This window comes from Mus caroli, unplaced genomic scaffold (assembly GCF_978045245.1).
Source record: "Mus caroli unplaced genomic scaffold, Mus_caroli_1 scaffold_4, whole genome shotgun sequence".
Classification (NCBI taxonomy): Eukaryota; Metazoa; Chordata; class Mammalia; order Rodentia; family Muridae; genus Mus; species Mus caroli.
The window spans coordinates 69,044,959-69,062,828 of NW_028227259.1; the positions used below are offsets into that span (position 1 = coordinate 69,044,959).

General features: G+C 44.7%; 1 protein-coding gene across 10 annotated transcripts in view; it reads right to left on the reverse strand.

Annotated features, from left to right (window-relative positions):
* The window catches only part of Apbb2 (amyloid beta precursor protein binding family B member 2), a 326,097-nt gene that overhangs the window by 223,139 nt on the left and 85,088 nt on the right, over positions 1 to 17,870 (reverse strand). The gene's annotated exons all lie outside the window — the stretch shown is intronic.

A 17,870-nucleotide genomic window follows, 5' to 3' on the forward strand; every position in this document is an offset into this window, starting at 1 on the left:
GGGAAAGTCAGGATTCATTTGGACTTCACCCACTTATTTTATTGAAATGTGCATTGTTTTTTTTTTTTTGTTTGTTTGGTTGGTTGGTTGTTTTTTTTGTTGTTGTTGTTTTTTTTTAAATCACACTACAATAGAGAGGGGTGGTGCGAGGGACTGCCACAACCTCACTGTGCTCCGGAGCCTCAGGCCTTCCTTGCTATCTCACTTGCAAGCTAAACAGACGTCAGTGCTGATGAGAAAGCACAGTGAGACACACGGTCCTCTGCCCAGATTCTAATTTAAAATTATTTCAAGATATTAAAGGAGATCATATTTGGCGACTCTCACTATGAACAAATACCAAGTAGCATTTAGGAGCCAGCATTAATGTTGTTGGGAATGATAATGGTACTGTTTCTAAATAATGCTGTTACTTTATTTTGGATGTTGTAGATGTATAATTTGCTTCAAAACAGCTCATCAAAACTATTATGATGTATATGTGTGTGTATGTATATATATATATATATGTATATATATATTAGTGTATTTGTGTGTGTATAAAAAATATATATTAGCTCAGGAAAATAGGGAAGAATACTAATAACGATGGAAATAAGATGGGGTTATCCAGGGAAACTTCCTTGCTTTTCCTATGTTGCTATGTGTCAAGCAAGAGTTGTTCCATGTGAGGAGAGAAAGCAGGAAGTGAAACAGGGCAGATCTGACTTGCAGTCAAACCTAGAGACATGTGAACAGAGCAGGGACTTGCTGTCAATCCACAAATTCGTAACACATGTGCCACAGTGCTATAAGATGTTAATAACAGGGGGACCGAGGCAGAGTACTACACGGGAACGCTCTGCGCTGCCTCCCTCCTTTCTGTAAACCTAAAAGTCCATTTCTAAAAGACTAAAAAGAAGGAATACAGATCTGCTTGTGGGTTAGTTTTGATTTTGGAAACAGGGATCTCACACAGCTAAAAGCAAATAGGGAAGAATGGAAACAATGCAGAGAGGACGGCTGGCTGGGAAATTGCCGCCATTCCTCTGTTCCATGTGACGGCAGAAGAAGGTTCAGGCCAGCCTTCAACTCCTGATCCTTTTGCCTGGGACTCTGAGGTGCTGGGGCTAGAGACAAGTTCCACCACACCCGTGAGGTCAATACTCTTGCTGTTGTCATAAATGACCTCTTAAAACTTATTACATAACAGCCAGTCATCTTAGCAAATGGTTTGGATAAGAACACAGGAATGGGGGTGTATCTGGGGAGCACACTTCACCTAGGCTCTTCGGTGGAACATATGATGTGGAGTTTCCAAACTTACTCTTCCCTACCTTGCTAACCCTCCCCTCACAGAACCTTCAGACACTTCAGGCTTCAAGCCCTCCAGTGATTTCACTAGGACCCTGGTCTCCTCCTCTACATCAAGTGGCAGAGAGACTGCAGGAACTCTAACAGCAAAACGGGACAGACCACCCCAAGTCCCCAGGTCTGTGATCTCAAGCCTAGAACTTCAAGAATCTAAATGTTAATATATCCCAGAAACTGCCATGCTCTGGGGAGGCTTGAGGCCGGCCCCAATGCAGCACATGCATGTGTGTACTGCAAACTCAGTCAAAAGCTCAAGGCTGTGGAATTCACAGGCCAGTGCAGGAGCTATTGCTGTTGTTTTCCTAGATGGATGTGATGTGCTGATCACATGACCTTCTAAATAATTTTTGTGCCCATAGGTCAGTGCTCCTGTCAGCTGTCATCAAAGGAGGTCATCAAAGACGCTGTCATCAAATCAAAACTAGGATATCAATATCACCCCCCATCACAGAGCAGGCAACATGGTGGAACTGGATTGTAAAAAGAAAACGGAGAGCCAGAGGAGGTGGTGGACTGTGGTGGACTGTGGTGGAACACTGTTTTCTGGGCGTGACATGGCTGCTGCCTTCTTGAACTCATGGAAGCTATAGTTATCCACACAAGATGGGACCCAACAGTGTCATGTAATGGAAGAGGGAGAGCCTGTGAAGCAGGAATAGTTGATGGGGGAGGGAGAGAGATTTCAGTATAGCCACTGCCTATAGCTCCTATATCAACACTAATAAATTCATTGTGCCATTTTATAAGAAAGAAAGAAAGAAAAAGAGAGAGAGAGAAAAGAAAAATAGAGAGAAAGTGAGAAGAGAGGAGGGGAGGGGAAGAAAAAGAAGGGGAAGGTGAGGGAAGGGGGGGAGGGGAGGAGAGAAGAGGAGAAGAGAGGAGAGGAGAGGAGGAAAGAGGGGTGCGCATGCTGTGAATGAAGAAGGAATCAACAAGAGGAGCAAGAGAAAAGAAAGGGTAACAGGAAATAAATACAACCAAAATATTTTATAGACACGTGTGAAATGCTAATGAACTCAAGTGTTACATGTAATTAGTTTATGGTATTGGAAAACACCTTCTTTCTTTTTAAAAGAAAGGCAATTCGGTCCTTCAGATGCCCTGTCCCAACATATTCTCTCTCTCTCTCTCTCTCTCTCTCTCTCTCTCTCTCGCTCTCTCTCTCTCTCTGGATTATTCTCTGGAAGATTTCAGTGAGATCCCCTAGGCTTCCTCCTAGCTTCCTAGGTGAGGCTAGCCTAATAAAATCACTGTGATTGACAGCGATTCTTCCTGAGACCAAACTCCTGGGAACTGAGAGCTGAGCCACAAAAATACACTCATATTTCCCATGAGATGCCATTTGAAAATGCAAATGACCAAGGGAAATAACAACACTGGAGCATTTCCTGTGTGGGGGAGGGGGGCTCATAAAAGCATGGCTATGAGTGGGGAAGAACTGAGCCCTGAGAACTGGAGTCAGCCACAGATCCCACTCAGCCCCGGCTGCTGTCCTTGCCTCCTCTCGGATCCATTGAGGCCTGACTGCAAGTTGACTGTGGTTTGTTCTCTCCAACCACAAAGACAGGATCCCTCTCCGAAGGCCTGAAGTTGGCTCTGCCTGGTATGTTTCCTTCTGAGTTCCGACAGGGTTGCATGTTAAGCTCAGCATGCTAGGCTGAAGATATATTTAACTGGGTGTCAGGGCTTAGCCAACACCCATGCTGTGGTATATATGGGGCACATCCTCTTGTGGGTAGCTGGGAGCTGCAACTCCCTGATGCTAAGCAGCATTATGTGAGACTATCCCAGAACACAGTGCTCCAGGGCAAAGATCCTAATTCAAAACTTAATGTACAGTTTGCATAGAATGCATATTTTTTTGTACTACGGTAAAATTAAAACAAAACAAACCCAAAAAACCTGTTGAGCTGAATTACTGTAGTCAGGGACCCGTTGTGTTCACTGCATCCCTGGGTCTTGGTTCTCGGTTCAGGCCACACACAGTTCATATAACCCATCTAGAACAGAAGTATGTAAATCAGCCCTCTAAGCTAACCCCAGTGCCACAGGTATGGTAAGAGGAGGTTCCATAGACCTTAAGGCTCACCACCACATGGATACCCTGTGAGTCTGACCCACAGACAAAAATAAAAACAATTAAGACAGAAACATACACCACTCTGACTCCACAAAACGTATGAGAAACTCAACAGGGGACTTTTTCCTTTGGCTCTAAAGGAGCACAGACCGTGTTTACATTTTCTACCATGACTAGTAATCACAGAAAAAGAGAAAGAGTTTTTTTTGACCAGAGGTCTGTAACCAGGCCACCAAATTGAGGCCCAAACCAATATGACAATGTGCCATAGTTCCTGCTTTATGGACACATTTCAGAAGAGGTGGGAAGTGAGTTTTGCCATCCAACCAATTGGGTTCTTTCAAAGGCACTATCATCTACAGAAGAAGGCCTGCAGTTGGCTCTGGTACATTCCCTTCTGCAAACTCACAGGCTAAACTAATTGGTTACTCAAATCTTCCAATCTTGAGATCTAATGGAAAATCAAGTATGTTCAAAAGATCAAAGGATTTAAAAAAAAAAAAAGCCTCAGCTCTAGTTCTAGTATAAACTGTAAAGCTGCCATCTATTTTCAAAAGTGGCTAAATTGGGGTGCTGACTGAGCAGCACAGTCCATCACAGACATTGTCCAGAAGAGTCAGTTTCGTGAACAGGATCTCCATGTCTTGGGAATTTTACTATGGCCAGGGGCAAAACACACCAAAGCCACTTGGATTGAAGTAGCTAAAAGTCAGCCCTTGCTCTGTTGCTTTGTAACCAGAAAAGCCAAGCACAACACAGGTTTTAGGTTTCTCGCTCACCAGCAGTGTTGTTCCTTCTGTGCCCGCCATAAAAGGCACTGTGTTTCAAAGAGAGGAGTGTAACTCTACCGTCGCTAACACATGTGTTCTGAATTAATCAGGAATGAAAGTGGGCTATGTCGCCCTATCTAAACCCTGCCTGTATGCAATGAACAGCGTGTTCTAGATTCCAACAGAAACAGTGGCGGGGGGGGGGGGGATCCTCTACTTTTAGTGAATGAATGGGTGCTCTGCCACAGTTAGGAAAATCATCATAGAACAGCCAAAGGGGCTCAGATGGGTTTGTGTGCACTCCTTCATGGGTGCACCCTTTCTGTGAGCAGAGTGAAGTGTGTCTAGGGGGGTAGGAGGCTGTGTTAGGGAGTTTTCCAGCTGCTATGAGTATAGTCCTGATAAAGGCAACTTAAGGGAATGAGGATTCGTTTGAGAAGGGTTATCATGGCAGGGAAGATGATTGCGGTGGCTGATCACACTGCATCCACAACTGGAAAGCAGAAAATGAACTCTGATCATGCTCAGCCAGCTGTCTTTCTTTTCAAATCTTTTTTATCCTTTGGTAAGTATTATTATTATTCCTTCTTCTTCTTCTTCTTCTTCTTCTTCTTCTTCTTCTTCTTCTTCTTCTTCTTCTTCTTCTTCTTTCTTCTCTTCTTCCTCCTCCTCCTCCTCCTCCTCCTCCTCTTCAGAGGCTGCTGCTTCCTCTTTTCTATGTATATAAGTGTTTCACATATGTGTATGTCTACGTACCATGTGTATGCTTACTGCTTGAGGAGTCAAGAACTGGAATTACAGACAATCATGAGCTACCATGTAGGTGGTGGGAATCGAACCCTGCTCCTCTGGAAGAGCAGCCAGTAATCTTAAATGCTGAGCCATCTCTATAGCTCCTTTGGTAATTTCATACACACGTACAATTTATTGACATCAAATCCACCTTGTGTCCTAGTTAATGCCAGATCCTGTCCAGTTGAGACACTATCGCAGCGGGAGAGGGCAGGTGACAGAGAAGGAACCCAGACGATAACCACAAGATGTCTTCTAAATGGAGTGTTCCCTTTGCCCTCTGCTCTTAGACACTGTCCAATGTTCCGAGAACCTACTGGCTCCCTGTTTGCATGGCTCTCTGGGACAACCCATGGGAAGAAGAATGAATCCTTTCCTGAAGGTTCCCTAGGTCCTGTCAGGTGATCTCTCTACACACAGAGCTCTGCCTCCCACCAATGCCCCTGCCTCACCCATCAGGCCCACGACCAGGGAGAACTTGGCTGCTACCAGCCCAAGACAGGCATTACACTTTGGGGGTCCCCCTGCCACGTCCCCAGTATGGATGTGACATGTTTCTTGAGAATACTTAGATGAATAGGGAGAAAACTAAGACTTTTGAATACTCACCTGACAATACACTGCCCTGTAATTACTATTCTCTTAGCCCCACTTTCATGACAACCACATCAATGCGTCAAAGACTAACTCAGAATATTTCGTGACAGTTTAAAGTGAACTCTTCGCCTGGAACACTGATGTAGGAGGGGCGGGTTAATCCACAAAGTGTCATCTGTGAAAGAAACTCACACCGAGAGAATTATTTCTTACTTGGCCCTAAGTCAAGTCAGCTCTCTGCTCAAGCTCTGTTCTCCATAGAATACACACACACACACACACACACACACACACACACACATACACACATCACCCAGCTGATGCAAGAATATCAAAAGTACTGGGCAGCCAGGGCCCCATATCAAGGCCCTGACTCAAACCAAAGCCATTCAGTACCCTGTGGCCTTCTGAAGGCTGCGTCTCAGCCCACCTTGCACTTGTGACTGCAGTTTACTTTCCTTTGTGTTTCTGCTTCATGTGTGTATCTCATGCTCCCCTTGGCGGGGAGTTGTGTCCAGGCATCTCAAAATAACCCAAGCTGGCTCCACCCAGAAGGTGTTGGCTCCAGACCTACTCCCTGGTCTTCCACCATGGGTTTCAGCTCATCTACAGCGGCTCCTGGAAGCCTGTGCACACCACACCACAGGAAGCCAGCCTCTTGGGCCCCAGCATGTTCCTGTTCCCGTCCCTGTGCTTATGACCTCACTCTACTACATGTTTGCTTGTCATCTGGCTCCCTGCACAAAAGTGTATGCTGCAAGGCCGCCCGAGTCTGTCATGACCCATTACCACTGCCTAGAAGAGTGGCTGAGGCAGGCAGACCTCACTTGCTGTATGTTGATGAGATGAATGAGTTGTCTAGGAAAAAAATAAAAAGAACTGCTCATCTGCTTTCCTAATGCTTGCGTCTGTGTTTCTTGTGGCCAAGACACTCTCGTAGCTGTCTTTCAGAGATGCTATAAGGAGGCTGTTTACATTTAAGAATTAGTTCATGGGTTGATCGCTCCACTGTTCTACACAAAGACTCTCCACAATGCACATCGGGACCAGAACAGGACCCAGTACAGTAAAGAGTCACATTAAATATTAGCTGTTTACACCAAGCTATCAAAGAAGTCCTGTAACCTGCTAAACAGTAAACAACTCGGCATTCCAGGACTATACAACTCTCTGCCATAGCTACTGTCTCCGGCTATACCCAGAATGCACCACACACAATAGTAAGTGCATGAGCACAGCTGGGTTCCAGGAACCTATACACATAAAAAGCCACTGAAATGTGCACCCCTGTCATTCCAGTTGTCAGGAAACCACCCATCCAACACAGGGAAACCAGACTGCTTTTGTAGCATCACCTCTGCGTCTGCGACAAGCCAGACCTGGTGGTGTGCAAGCTAGTTTGGTGAGCTCTGGTTCAAGCTACTCTAAAGACGGCTTTTGGAGAAGTAAAATGCTTGTCGGGCACATGCAAAGCTCTGGGTTTGGACTTCCACACTGAGGAAATATACTGGCTTACACACACACACACCTAACCCCCTACCCCTCACCCCCCCACTCCCGCTTAAAGTAAAATACATCTGATCCTTGAATCTCTTAACTTCCCCTACAATTGAGTACACACAGATCACAGCATTTCTTGGGGGACAATAGGCCCAAGAAACTGTTTAACTAAGAACAGGAGCGTTGGTGGCTCATTTGGCTAACACTGTCTGCCCACCCTGGATTTTGGTTAGCTTCCCTCACAAGTTTTCTTAGCTGTCTTTTTTTTTCCTCAGCCAAACATCTTCATCTTTTACCCTAGTGATAAACTCTTAGTCCTCCTTCCTCTATCAGAAATGAGAGGGGAGTGGGGGCAAGATGGCCTGGCAGTTAAAATCCTTACTGCATAAGCCCACTGACCTATGTTTGATTAACTGTAACCCACATGAAGACAGGAGAAACCAACTCCATAAAGGACATGTGCATATCATACACACATGCACACACACACATGCACACAAACATACATGCACATCTACACACAGGTGAGTACACACACACAACATATCTATATCCACACACACACAGGTGTATATACACACATGCACACCAACACATACATACACACACACACACACACACACACACACACAAACACACACACACACACACAAATCAAATAAGAACTCTAACAAAATCTGGGAGACAGAGAAAGAAAGAGAGGGAGGAAGAGACAGAAAGAGACAGAGACAGAGACAGAGAAATTGGGAGAGGGGGGTAGTTTCCCAGTCTTTATACCGAGGGAGAGTGTAGCATACTGGTTTACGACCAAGACAACAATGTGTTGCTTTCACGACCTTTCCAACTCCTCCGAGCGCACCCTCTTCTATGGAACCCATAACAAGAACTATTTTTGACTACAGGTGCTGCAGGAATTCAAGGTCATCTATTCCCCATGAGCCATAAAATTAGCTGAGCAGACCAGGCTGCACAAAGGCACAAGCCAAAATAGGATCTTTCATAACTTGAAGCCGGTGATTCGAAATTTCACTGTACGGCAATGACAGTCTCATTCTTCTTACATAACAGCAATATGTGAAAATACAGAGCTGGAAGTCCCACTCCTTGTGGTCGTGATCTCACCTGGAACACAGCGGGCACTAACATCAGATGTGTGTCCTTGACCTTGGAGACGCAGTAATGAAAAAGAATACCTTACCCTGGGTTTTAAATCTCCAGATGCTGGGTGTCCTGGCAGTCAGAACCAGAAAGAATTGAATGACTACCTCTCATCATCTTGCAGACTCTACTTACCCTATCCAGCTGAAAACCCAGATTTGAAAACAAATCTGCTGGAATGTGAAATGATTTTTTTTTAAGTTCTTTGAAAGACATGTGTTCTCCTTCTTTGAAAAATTTCCATGTAAATCAAACCCAAATCAACAGGCCAGAGGGAGCCAATCCCTCTCCAACAGATTCACTGTGAAAAGATTCCATTAAGCTTGCTCGGATGCCAGGCTGCCACGGACAGTCTCCTGAGCAGGCAGACTTGGCCTCCAACCTTGGCGTCTCCTGCACACAGTCCAATTCATGCCAAAGTCAGCCTTCCTCAAAGCTGCCCTGCCCGTGCAGGGTGCTCAGCTACTCTGCTGAGCTTAAGTGCAAGCTGAGGTCCCCATCAGAGAAGGCTGGAGGATAAACACTTGAGTTTCATCTTGGACTCTAATGGAGTTTCCGAGGGAAATGGAAATGCTGGCCTGCAGCTTCAAGGGGGGAACAAATGGCGATCAGAGATGGAGAATGAAGCCGCAGAACTAGAGGTGCCTGTCAATCCTGCACATGCTCACATGCACTGGTCTACTGGGGAGCCCTGAACCCCATAGGAGAACAGCTGTGTGGCTCTCCAGGAGCTGTGACACTGGAGGAGCTAGAAGCTCCCCGCTGTCAGAAAGTGCCACGGTGCAGGGTGGGAGAGTGCTGGAAACAACAGAAATCTACTTTTCTCACCGCTCTGGAGACCAGAGGTCTGAGGTCAAGGGCCTGAAGGGTTGGTATCTCCTCAGGCCTCTCTCCAGTGTGTGCACGGTTGCTGGCTCCGTACGTTTTCACCTCACCTTCCCAACATCACGCCCACACCCAATCTCCTCTTCCTGTCATGTTTAGACAGAGCCCACCTGGACGGCCCTTTAAGTCCATTTGAATTGAACTGCCTCTTCAAGACCCTGCCTCCAAATAGGCTTCCACTGGGATGTAGGATTTCAACATATGAATTCTAAGGGGGCACTACATTACATACATAGCCTATTATGTTGTGAGAGCCTCTACAAAGAATGAGCACGGAAGCTGAAGAAAGGTCAACTCATCTTTGCAGCCTAGCACTCCGCAGGGTACCTGGTGCACAGACAGACAGACAGACAGACAGACAGAGGAACGGATTCAATGCAAGAACTCCAACCTCTGTGTGCAGCATCCGAGGCCCCTCAGTCTGCCCCCCCCCATTCTATCCTTACCTTAAGTCACCCCCTACTACCTACACCCTTCTGACTACACCAGTGGCTCACCTGTACTTAACTTGGGGCACATTCTCTCTTCAAACCATCCTTCACATGGCTTGTCCCCTCTAATTATATCATCACAAGGTGTGTGTGTGTGTGTGTGTGTGTGTGAGAGTGTGCACGAGCGCATGCACCCGCACCTTGAAAAGTTTGCATCAGCTGTCTAGACTTGGCTCAAAAAGGAAAACCTCTTACCTGCTTACTGTATTTGCAGACTTTGAGTGCATGGTATGAAGTCAATTTCCTTGGCTTCCCTGGCTGAGGGCAGGTGGGGCTTTATTTTACCCTTCAGATTTTCAGTGTTCAACACTCACTAGATCTCAAGTGCCACTTGAAAGCCCCTTATTCTGCCCTTCCGTAAAATATTTGTTGAGCACACTGACAAATACCATTCTAGGTGGCAGGTAAAAAAATAAGAAAAATTCCTGCCTTTTAGAACACTTACAAATTTATATATGCATACATGCTGGGGAAATTCATATACATATATACACACATACATATATATATATGACTATACATATATTATGTCATATATAATATGCCCTATATGTCATATATGTTTTAAAGGAGGGAAGAGAAATTAACTTAAGACGGAAGGGTAGAATGTAGTGTTAGAAGGTGGTAAACTCCACAGGGCGAGAAAAGATAAGAGGAACAGGGGCTGATCGCTGGCCAGGGAAGTCTTCAGTTTTCATCAGTCAAAGTAGGGTTCAGCATGAATAACTGCTTAAACAAGAGAGGAAGTGACCAGGTAGCTATCATGAGAAGAAAATATAGGCAGAAACAGCCAGCACAAGGGGCTGGAGGAGAAATATGGCCAGTGAGCCCAGTGAGCCCAAAGGGCGCCATGGATAGAGTGGTGACCATAGCAGACAAGGTTAGAGGTCATGAGCCACAGATATCCGGAGCCCTCCGGGCCATTACAAGGACTTCCTCTTCTACTCTGAGGAAAGAGAAGAGTTGTCTTAAGTTTTAAAAGAAATGTCACATATGCCCTGAGTGTTGATGAGGTCATTCTATTGAGAACAGATACAGAGAGAGGGGTCAAATCAGAGTGTCAGCTTAGAGGTCACAGACATCAGCTGGGCCATGCCGAATGAACGATCAGGCCCCGTGGCGGTGTGGGTGGCTGTGGTGGCCCCTACTTAGCACTCTCCATTTTTAGTCCTCTCCTCTCCCTTCGCACTACAGAACACAGCAGCAGCAGCACCATTGCTGGCAGGCTGCTGCCATTATGGCACCAACTGCTCAGGGTGGCTCTCTCTCCTGCACAAACCTTTTCCAAAAGCCCCGGCTGAGGCTGGTGTCCCGGCTTTCCCACCTCAGACGGCTTCCCTTCACCAACCTCGGCCTTCTGTCAGTTCCATCAGTGACCCTTCTCCTTAAGCTCCTTCAGAGCTCACTGCACGTGTGGTCCACTATCTTCACATCTACTACTAAATTTCAATATTCAAGTCAGGCCAAAAATCATGCCAGAGGAAACCAATGCACCATTTCCAGAGAAGCCTGCTAAGGAGAGAGCCAGGCAGTGGCTGCCACAGGAGTGGACGGGGTCATCTCCTTTGACCTATGATCTCTGTCTAGGGATTTTAATTAAGAAAAATGCAAAATTTGGATGCAGCAGTCATTTAGAACAGAAGTGGCTTTATCTGGGCATCAGTCAATACTTCCAGTCCCAGCAGGCAGGTGTTTCTCAGCAAACAGCTCTGCTGTTCTCCAATCAGAACGACCCCCAGCCCCGGGCCAGCCCGGCTTTGCAGCTGGGAGAGCAAACAGAGCTCAAACCCAGCTACCCAAACAGCAAACAGAGCAGACCGGGCCTTCTCCACACTTCAGCACCAGGGACTCCTCTGGCCTTCAGTCCTATTAACTAAACACCCTTTCCTTGTGTTTCTCCGCTCCAGAGGGTAAGTGGGTGGCTGGCTGCTGCGCCTGGTGCTAAGGATCAAGCCTTATTTTAATGGGTGAAAAATTCACATTGCCGGCATGGATGCCTTAAAGGGGGTGGGGACTCATAGCATATGAATCTGCAAAACCTTTTTTCATTATATGTGTGTATTTGTATCTCAGATCTTTGTAACCCACCACCCAAGCAGAGCCACCTCATTCATTATAAACATGCTAACGTATGGCTTACACCCATACCTTGGCACCAAGTCTAGCAAGCCTGTTTGTGACATGGCTACCAATTGTGGGGTCCAAGAGCATCTGGTTTAGAAGTTAGTTTAATCTCATGCCAGTCTCCTTTCTGCTTGGGAGAATCACGCTGCCCTGCTTCGTCTCCAGCTGCATCGTAAAACTGATAGACAAGCCAGAGCCACGGAAGTCAAGCTGGTAACAGACAGACTCCATGAAGCTGGCCACCCGTGGCTTCCTGCAGAGTCAGTGGCTGGTTATCACAGCTCTCTGAAGGAGCCCAAGCAGCTCAGCACTCACTCAGGACAGTAGTTTCTACACCCTTGAAGGCAGACACAGAACAGGAAGACAGGAGGGGACAGACTGCCATCTGCTATATACTTCACTAACAACACTACCATCAGAAACTCCCAGAAACGCAACAGACAGACCACAGTCTCATGCTATCAGAGAAAGATCTTGGTCCCTGCCATTGTCAAATTCTAGACAACAACCACAGCAGCCAATACAAAGAAAGCTGAGGCTTCCAGGGAAGGTGCGCAGTCCAATAGGTGTGATGGGCAGCCAGGAATGGGCTTTCCTTGTCTAAGCAGCTACTTGGGAGTATCCAATTCCCCCTGAAAGCCTTAACACCTCTGGCAACTCCCAGCAGGTTGATGGAGTGCAGGGCTGGGCCACACACATCAGCCAGGAAACACAGTTAGACTTGGAAGCATGGTCTGCATTTTCATTTCTATGTCTAGGGATGAGATGAGGCATTTCACAGGTAAAAGTGTTTGAACCCCCTACCCACTGACCCCCTCGACCCTTCCCACTATTTCATCAAAAATAACAAAAGGCCATTTTCCCAGGCTTAGCCTGCATAAGTGTTTAGCACTGTCTCTGGGAATCCCTCAGTATCCAATTCAGCTATTACTTTGGTCGAGCTTCTAAACCTCACTAGCTATCATTTTAAGAAATGAGAGAAGTATAGTAATGCATAGAGTTTGCTATGCACTACCTACTTTGTAGGGGTGCCATTCTTTATATAGCTATGCCATAGACTTTGAGAGGAAAAAAATCTGGTTTCAGTTATTAATTATTTCATGAGACAGAACGAGAATGAGAGCGAAAGGGAGAGAACAACTTACTGGAATCAGCTCTCTCCTTACACCATGTGGGATTATGGGGATTCAACTCAGACCATCAGGCCTGGCAGCAGGGATCTGTACTTGCCGAGCCACTTGGTCAGCTCTGGATTCAAATGAATAGATATAAGACTGGCACAAAAATCATTTGATATCTTTAACGCTGATATCTCTAATTATCTCTAATTTCTGCAGCTATTTAAAAAGTAGGTAATATTATCTCCTCATATGATGGTTTTTAAAGAACAAAACTAAGAAGTGCTTTGGTACTTAGCATGCAGGGCGTGCTGGACGGAACGTTACTTGCATGTGCGCACCCTCTCAAATCCTGGAAGGGCTGGTACTCTGGCTGCCTCTCGCCGCTAAAGGATGCTTCATTCTGTCTCCCCCGGAACTCCCAATGCATCTTACCACACTCCTCTAGAATTTAACAGAATTGCACTTTAATAAGCAGATCTAACTCAGCACCCCTTATCTCTCTTAAGTAAATGCCTGCTCAGGACCAGTGGCCACTTCCAATCCTTTCTGAGAACTAGGAATTGAGAACCAAAAAGGTGTGGTTGGCATTTAATTTCTGAGAAAAATCTTGGTAAAGGTACTAATTATCGTCCAACTTCCCTAGTCATGCAGACACTTGAACCAGACACCAGAAAAAGAGGCACAGCAGGAACTAACTGTACAAGAGTTAAGCATCCTCAAGAAAATTTAACTTACGAAGTCAACATGGAACAACTCACTGGGACACTAAATTTTGTCCTCAGATGGGCGTCAGCTACATGACAGTTATAATAAAAACCATTTTCTTTCATTCTCAAAAGGGGCTGAGCAGGCAGACTGCACAGAACAATTTTGTAATGCAAGCTAGCAGGGTGCGGATGCTCATTTTTTGCTTATTTAAATCAATTACTTATTTAGATACCGTCCGTGTGAAAATACTCAACAGACTACTTTTGCTTATGAATGAAACTGGGAATCGATACTTTTTTGAGCACATAGCTAATTTGTAAATTTCCATTTCGAAGAGTTACCGTGTAAGAATATAGATCTTACTGGAACAGTATAATCAGACTAAATCTTTTATTCGTCTCAGATCAGTACAGGATCCTGAAAGCACTGTTTGTTCCTGTGACAGTAATTGCATTAAAATACATAAGCATCGATGACACATAGCTCACATACGGTATCTGTCAGGGCCTTTAAAGGAAACTTATATTTCGGGTTATTTAACATGGAAACTATAAAGATAAGTCAAATATCAAAGATATACTATTCCAAGCTCTATCAGCACGCTTACCAAATGTGGTCTCTAGGAATGAAAGGCACCTTGCTCTTAATATTTAAATGGGGTCAGTGAATGGAAATATATTGACCAAAATTTGTGTGTGTGATCAAATGATGACAGCCTGGAAGCTTCACAAATGTAACTGGACTGTAACTTCAATGGATCAGTCTTCCTGGACCCCTAACTTTACGTCCTTCCCCTCCACCAAAAAAACATTCTACGTAAAGAGCAGGAAAGGGGTTACACTCACTGCCTATATTTTTTTCAGCTCCAAAAGAGGATTAAGGCAGAGGTCATGGGAAGTTTGATGCTTTATTCAAAAAGAAAATAGATAACAAATTCTTTATCATCTTCGTGAAAAGCAAAGTATTGCTGGGACTTAAAGTAAGACGGGACGGAGGCCATAGCTCTGTGGCAGCGCCTAAGCTCAGCGTGTGGAAAGAGTTGGGTGATACCCAGTGCCAAAAATAAAGAAGGTAAGACAGAGTCGCAGATAGAGTGCTCTAGAGGATGTGCCTAGATTGGCTCTGTATTGTCTTCCACCATCAAAGAAAAATTCGGAGACACTAGTATTTAAGAAAAAAAAGAAAGGAAGAAAAAATGTAGATAGGAGATCTCTGAGAAAACAGGTGTTTGTTGTTAATGGAAATGGGCCACGATGAAAGTTCTCAAATCTTTTTCACAGAGAGACTGCTCCGTGAAAAGCGCAGGCCTGAGGACAAGCACACAACCCAAACAGAACAAGCACAGAGAAAAGCCGCACAGCTATGAGTAATTGATTTTCTAAACTGCATCGTGACAAGCAAAGGATGAAAGAGTTCTCTCGGCAAATGGTGCTAGATTAGAAATGCAAACGTAAAATAAAGGTAGTGTGGGACTTTCGGCATAAATAACCTCAAGTGGATCAAAGACCGAGGTGTAAGGCCTAAAGGAATAAAAATTCTTTAAAAAAGAGCGACAAGAATATCCGTGAACTTTGATTAAAGGGAAGAGTTTTATAACATCAAAGCTTCAAGCTTTATATACTGACACACACCTGCGACGCCACCATCTGGAGGCTGAGGCAGGAATACCCAAGGTTTGAGGCCAGCTTGGACTACGAACCAAATTTCATGATAGCCTCTGTTACCAAGGGAGATTCTGAGACAGACATGGAAAGAGGGGGAGAGAGAAGGAAAAAAAAACCCAAAACAAAACAAAACATAAACTGAACTTCATTATCATCAAAACCCTCTAGCCATTAAGGATATCATCAGTAAAAACATTAAACATATAGTTTCCTATATTGATGTAATTTAAAATTAATTGAAACTGACATGACATCACTGCAGGACACTGTATTGGTTAGTTTGATGACAATTCAACACATGCTAGAGTGATCAGAAAAGAGGGATCCTTAATTAAGAAACTGCTTTCATAAAAAAATTACATCTTACATGGCTGTAGGTAAGCTTGAGGGCTTTTTCTTAATTAGTGATGGATGGGGTAGGGCCCAGCCCATTGTGGGTGGTGCCATCTCTGGGATGGTGGTCCTGGGATCTATAAGAAAACAGGCTGAGCAAACCATGGGGAGCAAGCCGGTAAGCAGCACCCCTCCAATAGCCTCCGTGTCAGCTCCTGCCTCTAGGTTCTTTCCCAGTTTGAGTTCAGCGATAAACAACACACTGCTCAAAGATACCAAAGATCTAAAAACATGGAAATACACTCCATGTTCCTGAGGTCATAAACCAACGCTCTTAATATTGTGATAGTGTCAATGTGATCTCCATCAAAAAATAGCTCTACATTCAAAGGGCGATCAGTAAAGAAAAAGCACAGCTCCACTACTTTTCTTACACACCCCAGGGATGATACCGCCCACAGTGGACTGGGCTCTCAGACAGAAATTAGCAATCAAGAAAATACTCACAGCCATTGCCACAATCATGCCCACGCCCATGCCCATGCCCACAGAGACCATTCCTCAATTGAGGTTCCCTTATCCTAGGTGTCTCTAGTTTGTGTCAAATTGACAAAAACTAACCAGTACAACACTACCTATGTAAAGATATATTATCAAGGCCTTCAAAATATACAAACCACACAAAAAGAAAAAAAAATATAAGAATATACAACACAAAGAATGACCCTAATATAAATCTCAGACTTTAATAAACTATATCAATACTAGCAATCGTGCCAAACTAATACAAGACATCAATAATAACAGGGAAAGGAAGTGACAGTTATATGGAAACTGTATTTTCTGCTCAGTTCCTTTAAGGCCTGAACTTATCCCCTGAAAAAGCCTGCTAAATTTAAAATAAGTAAGTAATGTTAATTATTTCAAAAAATCAAATAATGAAAATAAAGTCTAATGTTCACAAGAGCAGGGAAGGGGGGCGGCTTCAAATCTCACAGATGTGCTTGGATTGGCTGGGACGGAAGCCAGCTGAGGGTTTGGTGAGAGCGCCAGCCCAGCCCGGGGCTGTTAAACTCTGGGCAGCTTCCTGACAACCTCTCATTTGGCCTCCCCAGCCATTGTATTTACAGTAAATAAGACACCACTACCAGCATGAGGAATTATCTTCCTTATCAGCAATTTGCTCTAAGTATAGGCTCTGGGAAGCCTTCCTTTTAGATTCAAAAAAGCAAGTAATTGAGTTAAAGAGATTTTTAACTGTTCCTGAAACCTAAACCCCATCTCGCCTCTAACAGTCCTCCCTGCCAGCTCCCCCACCACCCAGCAGACCTGAGCTCCACCCCTGCTTCCACGAAGCCTGTCCTACATCTAGAGATGCAATACGTCCACAATGCACATTAGCTCCGTGCTGGCCCACCCTCTACACTTCAACCCTGTTGAAATCGAGACTACCCCACAGTCTTTTTACTTTGAAACCTCACAGGCCAAAAGTCACTAAGATCAGGGTGTCCAAGATGCAACCGTCACGTGATAACTGATCTGTCTGTAAAGAGAAGCAGAAGATGTTGCTTTGGGGCTAATTTGGGGGTGAAAGTTCTGTATGCAAGCACATAGTCCCATGCGTGTCTGTTTATGTGAATGTGTTAGGATGTGTGCATGTATATGTGTGTTGTTTTACTTCTATTGTGTGTATGTGTACATGTGATATATATATATATATATACACATAGACATGTACGTCTATATGTATATATGTCTGCTTGTATGTGTGTGTGTGTATATATATATATATATATATATATGTATATATATACACAAGTGTGTACAGGTATGCTTATATGTATATATGTGTACATGTGTATGATCATACATACATGTATATTTGGGAAACCTTATGTATGTATTTCTCTGTGCACATAAGCTCATATATACGCATGTATATGTATGTTCATGTGTCCCTTCTTCCCCAACTTTTGCCCCTTCCGCATCTTTCTGTTCTCATTCCTCCTAGAACTTATTGCTCCTGAAGTTTCCTCCAGAAGCTGCAGCTTAGCAACCTCACAAAAGGAAAAGCCTTTTCTCAATAATTCTCAGTGTCAGCCCTGAGGCCTCCAAACACTAACCACTGTGACCATGACTGGGACAGGCTTATGTCACAGCACATAGTGACTCAGTGAGTCCTCCTCTCCAGAGGCTAGAAGTGAGGGGAGGGGAATTGCCCAGAGGGATTCTGGGTGACTTATGAGGAATGCAAAGTTAGCAAGGCCAGCCCATGCTCTCCAATGTACTGAGTG